This window comes from Callospermophilus lateralis, chromosome X, assembly GCF_048772815.1.
Source record: "Callospermophilus lateralis isolate mCalLat2 chromosome X, mCalLat2.hap1, whole genome shotgun sequence".
Taxonomy (NCBI): domain Eukaryota; kingdom Metazoa; phylum Chordata; class Mammalia; order Rodentia; family Sciuridae; genus Callospermophilus; species Callospermophilus lateralis.
Genome location: NC_135325.1, coordinates 47,468,442 through 47,477,768, shown reverse-complemented (window position 1 = coordinate 47,477,768; position 9,327 = coordinate 47,468,442). Strand labels below are relative to the sequence as shown.

Genomic DNA, 9,327 nt, shown 5'->3' with positions numbered 1-9,327 from the left:
GCTTTTTTGGTATTGGGGATTGAACCCAGGTCCTTGTGTATAAGCACTCTACCACGGAGCTACATCCTCAGCCCATTTCATTTTATTTTGAGATAAGATTCACTAAGTTGTCCAGGCTGGCCTTGAACTTTTGAACTTCTTGTCTCAGCTTCCTGAGTACCAAGGTTAATGTCCCATTTGAGTTCTTCAATGACAATCCAGTATCATGTTTTTAAGTCTCCATGAGTTTACGCAGATCTTGAAGTTCATCAGCCTTTTCTGCAATTTCATCAACAGTTTGTTCTGGCTGTGCCCTTCTCTGTGGTCTTTCTTCAAGACATTCTAGGAATAGAGACCCATCAGCATTATTATAGATTGTTAATTCCAAGTCTTTATCCACATTGGAAATATTCTTTTCAGTTAGTTACTGCCCTGGAGGAAGTGTCTCCATTCCAGTGATCATGTGTTTAACTAGTTCATTTAAATTGTACTCCATAAACTTAGACATATGTCTCTCCAAGTAAGTATGAGCTGATTGAGAATAGCCTCCAATGGACATAGCTCTGCAGTCCAAATAGTTAGCAGATGGACAGGTTTAGAAAGTGTGAGGGCATCATCATACCAGCAATAAGCAATAAGCAGCCCAACACAACAGGGTATCCAGCTATGGTTGGTACATGGGTCTTGCTTCTAATTTGAGATACAAGGTAAGACACAAAAAGTGTTCTGTCAATTACAAATCTGGAATCCAAACACTTCTTGTACATGAATTATGGAACAGTCTAGCATCAACAATAAGCCCCACAATTGAGATACCAATATGTGTCAACATGGAAATTTTTTTTCAGCAAGCTACAAGCTCTGACTGTGCCCTCTCCAATGCAACCAACACTGCATGGATATTTTTTCAGACCAACCGTGGCCAAACCTTGTTTAACAGCTTCCATTGCATATTCAATTTGATGAATCCTGACCTGAGGGCTCCAAACAGTGATATCATTGTCATATTGTTCATGAAACATAGCTACAGCCTGGACCTAGCTGAAAGCCTCCTGAACAATTTACAAATGAAGGAGTGTGGCTCCTAAGGAACCTCTCCAAGACTGACCTCCTTGTCTGTTTTTTTTTAATATTTACTTTTTTAGTTGGACACAATATCATCTTTATTTTATTTATTTATTTTTATGTGGTGCTGAGGATTGAACCCAGGACCTCGCACGTGCTAGGCAAGCACTCTACCATTGAGCCACAACCCCAGCCCTCCTTTCCTGTTTTTAATAGAAATATTTGTGGCTTTTTTCCTACTGTATTATGAGTTCTTTATATTGTTGGAATATCAATCCCTTCTCAGGTGTATGGTTTTCAATTATTTTCTCACATTATTTAGATTGCTTTTTCATTTTGTATATTGCTTCTTTTGCTATTTAAAAGCTTTTTGGAATATGTTGATCGCTTTACTTACCTATACTTTTGTGTCCAATTCCAACAGCTTACTGCTCATTTCATTTTTTAGCATGCACATGTTGTTTTCCCAGCACCATTGATTAAACAGACTATTGATAGACTGTGTATTCTTGGTGCATTTTTTAGATTAGTTGAACATACATGTGTGGGTTTGTTTGGGGGTTATTTTGTTCTATTGATCTCTATATGTCTCTTTTTATACCAAGATCATATTAGTTTGATAACTGTAAGCTTGTAACATAGTAGGGAATCAGGAAATGTGATGTCTCTAGATTCTTTCTTCTTCCTCAAGATTGATTTGGCTATTGGGAGTTTATGTTTCAACGTAAACTTTAGAATTTTTCTATATTTCTGTAAAAATGCCATTGGGTTTTCATAGGGATTGCTTTTAATCTGTAGATTGCTTTGCATAGTATGGACATTTTAACAAAATTAATTATTAGAATTCATGAACACAGAATATTTTCTAACTTATTAGTGGCTTACTCAGTTTCTTTCATCAGTACTTTTATAATTTTCAGCATATATATCTTTCATGTCTTTGGTTAAATTTATTCCCAAGAATCTTCCTTTCAATGTTACTATAAATGATATGATTTTTATTATATAATTTTATATTATATTGTATCATTTTATAAATGATATAATTTTCTCAATTTCTTGCTCAGATTGTTTGTTTTTATTGTATACAACTACAACTGACTTTTTTTGTGTGTGTGGTGCTGGGCCTTGTGCATGTGAGGCAAGCACTCTACCAACTGAGCTATATATATCCCCAGCCCTACAACTAATTTTTGCATGCTGATTTTAAATCCTGAAATTTACTGAATTTGTTTATTAGTCCCAGGGCTTTTTTTGATGGAGTGTTTAGGTTTTCTGAATGTAGGATCATGTATTCTGCAAAAAAGACAATTTTACTCTTTCATTTCTGATTTGGATGACTTCTATTTCTTTCCCCTCTTTTTTTTTTAACTGATTGTTCTGACTAGTACTTCCATTCTTATGGGGAATAGAAATGACAAGAGTGGGCACACTTGTCTTGTTCCCAATCTTACAGTAAAGGTTTTCCTCTCTCCAATGTTAAGTATGATGATCACCTAAGGGCTATTCACACATAGCCTGTAATATTAATGAAGTAAATTCCTTTCATATGTAATTTGTTGAGTTTTTTTTTACATGAATGAATGTTTAATTTTCTCAGATACTTTTTTCTGCATCTATTGAGATTATGAATTTTATCCTTCACTCTATGAATATAGTGATCATTTATTGATTTTTGTACAGTGAACAAATGCGTTAATTCTTCTGCATGTTTAAGTCTACTACTGAAATGTTCTATTAATTTTCTTTAAATTTGTCAATGTTAATCAGCTCCAGGATTTCTGTTTGTTTTTTTTAGTGGTTTCTCTATACTTATTAAATGTCTCATTTTGTTTGTGCCCCTTTCCCCAATTTCATTTTGTTATCTTTAATTCTTCTTTTGCATCTTATCAACATTTTTAAAGATGATTATTTTTGAATTATTTTTAGATATTTATTACCTTAGTGTCAGTTACTGGGGCCTTATTAGTGTCTTTTGGTTGTCTCATGTTGGACTCATTTTTTAAAAATCATGTAGCCTTGTATCATTGCCTGTGCATTTTGAGGGAGCAAATATCTCTTCTAGTCTTTATAGCCTGGGTTTAGCAGGTAAAACCTTTTTTTTTCCATCAGGCACCTGAGATGATAGAATTGTATCTAGGATCATAAAGGAATAAGGTTAGAACCAAATTATATGGTAGCTTCTAGGTCTACAGTGAGGTCCATGGTTGGTACCTCTTATCAGAGGCTCAGGTGGGCATCTGGTCCCTAGATGAAATTAATTACCTCTGGGGTCAGTGGATCTGGAAGTGGGACAAATATTTGATCCAGGGTTTGTAGTTGGGACCATAGATGTTAGGCTTATTACCAAGTGTGCAGTGAATGTGATTTCTACTAGTTCCTTGTAAAGGCTCCTACCGATCATAGTAGGTTTCCTTCGTGGGAATGACTGGTTCTAGACTGCTGCTGATTGGGGCTAGAACTGAGTCCTAGAACTGCTTCAGGGTCCACAGGTAGGCCAAGTTCTGCAGGCCAAGCCCTTGTAGCAAAGATGAACATATTCCCATTTGAGTCCCAAAGCATGTGAGACTACTTTTAGACTGTGAGTGGTAAGTTCTGGAGCTAGAGAATTCGTAGGAGGTAGGTTACCTGAGGTGGATGGGTATAACTCCTTCCAGATAATTTGTCAGATGTGCTGTGCTATAGTTTGGATATTTAAAAATGGGCAAAGGACTTGAAATAAATACTTTTTCAAAGAAGACATACAAATGGACAACATATATATGAAAAGGTACTTAACATTTCTAATCATAAGGAAATGTGAATCAAAGCCACAATCAGATATCACCTTACATCTGTTAAAATGGCCATTATCAAGGGGCTGGGGTTGTGGCTCATTGGCAGAGCACCTACCTGCCTCACACATGTGAGACCCTAGGTTTGATCCTCAGTAGCACATAAAAATAAATAAACAAAATAAAGATATTGCATCTATCTATAAAAAATGGCCATTATCAAAAGGACAAGAGATAAGAAGCAAGAGGATGTAGAGAAAACTGAACCCTTGCACACTGTTGGTGGGAGCATAAATTTCTACAGCCATTAGGGAAAACAGTATGGAGGGTCCTCAAAAATAAATAAACAAATAAACAAACAAACAAATAAATAAATAAAATAACTACCAGATGATCCAGCAACTCTATGTGGTTATATATCCAGAAAACAGTATCATGAAGAGATAACTACATTTTCATGTTCATTGCATCATTATTCCTAATAGCTAACATATAGTGAAAAAGTAAATTTCATTCAATGGATAAATGGGTAAAGACAATGTGGCATATGTATACTATGCAATATATTCATCCTTCAAAAGATGGTTTGGGCAGGCTCACAGGGACTGGCAGAGAGTGTGGGGCTCTGACTCTAGGTTGCCCCCACCTCTTCAGGGATTTACCTATGGTGTTTCTGAGGGGATACTGCCTGCACTGACTTTCTCTGGGGGCAAAGGCAACATCTATGAATGCTTTAGTGACGTTCCTTACTAGAATATCAGTTCAGCAGTTGAGAATTCCATATGAAGAAACAACAGAAAGAGCAGCAGCTGCTCATTGGGGAATTAAAAGATCAAGATAAAGAGCTCAATGATAGGGTTGCAGTGCATCAAAGACAACTTTCATGGGAAGAGGATTGGCAGAAAGGGTTGACTTTGGAGGAATGTGTAGCAAATGAGAAGATGAACTATATAAAAGAATTGAAATAATCTGGTCACTCACAAACAAGGTAAAAGTCCTCGAACCCAATCCAATCAAATGCCAAACAGCTCTTGAAAAAATCAGTAGATGGCTCAAAATGCAACACATTTGGGCTGAGGCTGTAGCTCAGTGGTAGAGCACTTGTCTCGCAGGCCCTGGGTTCGATCCTCAGTACCACATAGAAAGAAACTTTAATATTCAATTAAGTGAAATTCAGTTATTGGAAAATATACCTTTTGCCCTGTCTCATAACTTTCTTTTTTTTTAATTGGTTGTTCTAATGCCATCCATTTCCCTGCACATTCTATTATTTTGTCATTTTTTAATGCAGAGTAATACTCCATTGTGTATAAATGCCACATTTTTTTTTATCCATTCGTCTATTGAAGGGCATCTAGGTTGGTTCCACAGTCTAGCTATTGTGAATTGTGCTGCTATGAACATGGATGTAGCAGTGTCCCTGTAGTATGCTCTTTTTAGGTTTTTAGGGAATAGACCGAGAAGGGGAATAGCTGGGTCAAATGGTGGTTCCATTCCCAGTTTTCCAAGAAATCTCCATACTGCTTTCCAAATTGGCCGCATCAATTTGCAGTCCCACCAGCAATGTACAAGTGTACCCTTTTCCCCACATCCTCGCCAGCACTTGTTGTTGTTTGACTTCATAATGGCTGCCAATCTTACTGGAGTGAGATGGTATCTTAGGGTGGTTTTGATTTGCATTTCTCTGACTGCTAGAGATGGTGAGCATTTTTTCATGTACTTGTTGATTGATTGTATGTCCTCCTCTGAGAAGTGTCTGTTCAGGTCCTTGGCCCATTTGTTGATTGGGTTATTTGTTTTCTTATTGTTTAATTTTTTGTGTTCTTTGTATACTCTGGGTATTAGGGCTCTATCTGAAGTGTGAGGAATAAAGATTTGTTCCCAGGATGTAGGCTCCCTATTTACCTCTCTTATTGTTTCTTTTGCTGAGAAAAAACTTTTTAGTTTGAGTAAATCCCATTTGTTGATTCTAGTTATTAACTCTTGTGCTATGGGTGTCCTATTGAGGAATTTGGAGCCCAACCCCACAATATGTAGATCATAGCCAACTTTTTCTTCTATCAGACGCCATGTCTCTGATTTGATATCAAGCTCCTTGATCCATTTTGAGTTAACTTTTGTGCATGGCAAGAGAAAGGGATTCAGTTTCATTTTGTTGCATATGGATTTCCAGGTTTCCCAGCACCATTTGTTGAAGATGCTATCCTTCCTCCATTGCACGCTTTTAGCCCCTTTATCAAATATAAGATAGTTGTAATATTGTGGATTGGTTTCTGTGTCCTCTATTCTGTACCATTGGTCCACCCGCCTGCTTTGGTACCAGTACCATGCTGTTTTTGTTACTATTGCTCTGTAGTATAGTTTGAAGTCTGGTATCACTATACCGCCTGATTCACACTTCCTGCTTAGAGTTATTTTTGCTATTCTGGGTCTTTTATTTTTCCATATGAATTTCATGATTGCTTTCTCTATTTCTACAAGAAATGCCGTTGGGATTTTGATTGGCATTGCATTAAACCTATAGAGAACTTTTGGTATTATCACCATTTTGATGATGTTAGTTCTGCCTATCCATGAACAGGGTATATTTTTCCATCTTCTAAGATCTTCTTCTATTTCTCTCTTTAGGGTTCTGTAGTTTTCATTGTATAAGTCTTTCACCTCTTTTATTAGGTTGATTCCCAAGTATTTTATTTTTTTTGAGGATATTGTGAATGGAGTGGTTGTCCTCATTTCCATTTCAGAGGATTTGTCACTGATATACAGGAATGACTTTGATTTATGCGTGTTGATTTTATATCATGCCACTTTGCTGAATTCATTTATTAGCTCTAATAGTTTCTTTGTAGACCCTTTTGGGTCTGCTAGGTATAAAATCATGTCATCTGCAAATAGTGATAATTTAAGTTCTTCTTTTCCTATTTTTATGCCTTTAATTTCTTTTGTCTGTCGAATTGCTCTGGCCAGTGTTTCAAGAACTATGTTGAACAGAAGTGGTGAGAGAGGGCATCCTTGTCTTGTTCCAGATTTTAGAGGAAATGCCTTCAATTTTTCTCCATTCAGAATGATGCTAGCCTGAGGCTTAGCATAGATAGTTTTTACAATATTGAGGTATGTTCCTGTTATCCCTAGTTTTTCTAGAGTTTTGAACATAAAGGGATGCTGTACTTTGTCGAATGCTTTTTCTGCATCTATCGAGATGATCATATGGTTCTTATCTTTAAGTCTATTGATGTGGTGAATAACATTTATTGATTTCTGTATATTGAACCAGCCTTGCATCCCAGGGATGAATCCTACTTGATCATGGTGCACAATTTTTTTGATATGTTTTTATATCTGATTCGCCAGAATTTTATTGAGGATTTTTGCATCTAGATTCATTAGAGATATTGGTCTGTAGTTTTCTTTCTTTGAAGTATCTTTGTCTGGTTTAGGAATCAGGGTGATGTTGGCCTCGTAGAATGAATTTGGAAGTTCTACCTCTTTTTCTATTTACTGGAATAGCTTTAAAAGTATTGGTATTAGTTCTTCTTTAAAGGTTTTGTAAAACTCTGCTGTATACCCATCCAGTCCTGGGCTTTTCTTAGTTGGTAGTCTTTTGATGGCTTCTTCTATTTCCTCACTTGATATTGGTCTGTTTAGTTTTTCTATATCCTCCTGACTCAATCTGGGTAGATCATATGACTTAAGAAATTTATCAATGCCTTCACTATCTTCTATTTTATTGGAGTATAAGGATTCAAAATAATTTCTAATTATCTTCTGTATTTCTGGAGTGTCTGTTGTGATATTGCCTTTTTTCATTCCGTATGCTAGTAATTTGAGTTCTCTCTCTTCTTCTCTTCATTAGCATTGCTAAGGGTCTATCAATCTTATTTATTTTTTCAAAGAACCAACTTTTAGTTTTGTCAATTTTTTCAATTGTTTCTTTTGTTTCAATTTCATTAATTTCAGCTCTGATATTAATTATTTCTTGCCTTCTACTTCTTTTGCTGTTGTTTTGCTCTTCTTTTTCTAGGATTTTGAGATGAAGTGTGAGATCATTTATTTGTTTTTTTTTTCCTTTTTTTAAGGAATGAACTCCAGGCAATGAATTTTCCTCTTAGAACTGCTTTCATTGTGTCCCATAGATTCCGATACGTTGTGTCTGTGTTTTCATTTACCTCTAAGAATTTTTTAATTTCCTCCTTGATGTCTTCTATAACCCATTGATCATTCAGTAACCTATTGTTCATTTTCCAAGTGATGCATGATTTTTCCTTCCTTCTTTTATCATTGATTTCCAGTTTCATTCCATTATGATAAGATGCATGGTATTATCTCTACTCCTTTATAATGTCTAAGAGTTGCCCTGTGACATAATATATGATCTATTTTTGAGAAGTATTCATGTGCTGCTGAGAAAAAAGTGTAACTGCTTGATGTTGGGTGGTATATTCTATATATGTCAATTAAGTCTAGGTTATTAATTGTATTATTGAGTTCTATAGTTTCTTTATTCAACTTTTGTTTGGAAGATCTGTCCAGTGGTGAGAGAGGTGTGTTGAAGTCTCCCATAATTATTGTATGGTGGTCTATTAGACTCTTGAACTTGAGAAGAGTTTGTTTGATGAATATAGCTGCACCATTGTTTGGAGCATATATATTTATGATTGTTATGTCTTGTTGGTGTGTGGTTCCCTTGAGCAGTATGTAGTGTCCCTCTTTATCCCTTTTGATTATCTTTGGCTTGAAATCTATTTTATTTGATATGAGTATGGACACTCTTGCTTGTTTCCGAAGTCCATATGAGTGATATGATTTTTCCCAACCTTTCACCTTCAGTCTATGTATGACTTTTCCTATCAAATGCGTCTCCTGTAGGCAGCATATTGTTGGATCTTTTTTTTTTTTGATCCACTCTACTAGCCTGTGTTTCTTAATTGGTGAGTTTAAGCCATTAACATTTAGGGTTATTATTGAGATATGGATTGTTCTTCCAGCCATATTTGTTTATTTATATTACTTAAAATGGGTTGTTTTTCCTCTTTGATTATTTTTTCCCTTTACTGTATTACTTCCCACTGTTGGTTTTCATTGTTATTTTCCATTTCCTCTTCCTGTAATGTTTTGCCGAGGATGTTTTGAAGAGCTGGTTTTCTAGCTGCAAATTCTTTTAACTTTTGTTTATCGTGAAAGGTTTTAATTTCATCTTCCATCCTGAAGCTTAATTTCGCTGGATACACAATTCTTGGTTGGAACCCATTTTCTTTCAGTGTTTGAAATATGTTATTCCAGGATCTTCTAGCTTTCAGAGTCTGTGTTGAAAGATCAGCTGTTATCCTTATTGGTTTACCCCTAAATGTAATCTGCTTCCTTTCTCTTGAAGCTTTTAAAATTCTCTCCTTATTCTTTATGTTGGGCATCTTCATTATAATGTGTCTAGGTGTGGATCTCTTATGATTTTGCATGTTCGGCGTCCTGTAGGCTTCTAGGATTTGGGATTCTGTCTCATTCTTCAAGTCTG

At 35.8% G+C, this 9,327-nt stretch overlaps 1 pseudogene; it reads right to left on the bottom strand.

The window, feature by feature from the left end:
* Positions 1–211: 211 nt before the first annotated feature.
* LOC143638524 (proteasome subunit alpha type-1 pseudogene) lies at positions 212–1,001 on the bottom strand (annotated as a pseudogene).
* Positions 1,002–9,327: the final 8,326 nt, after the last annotated feature.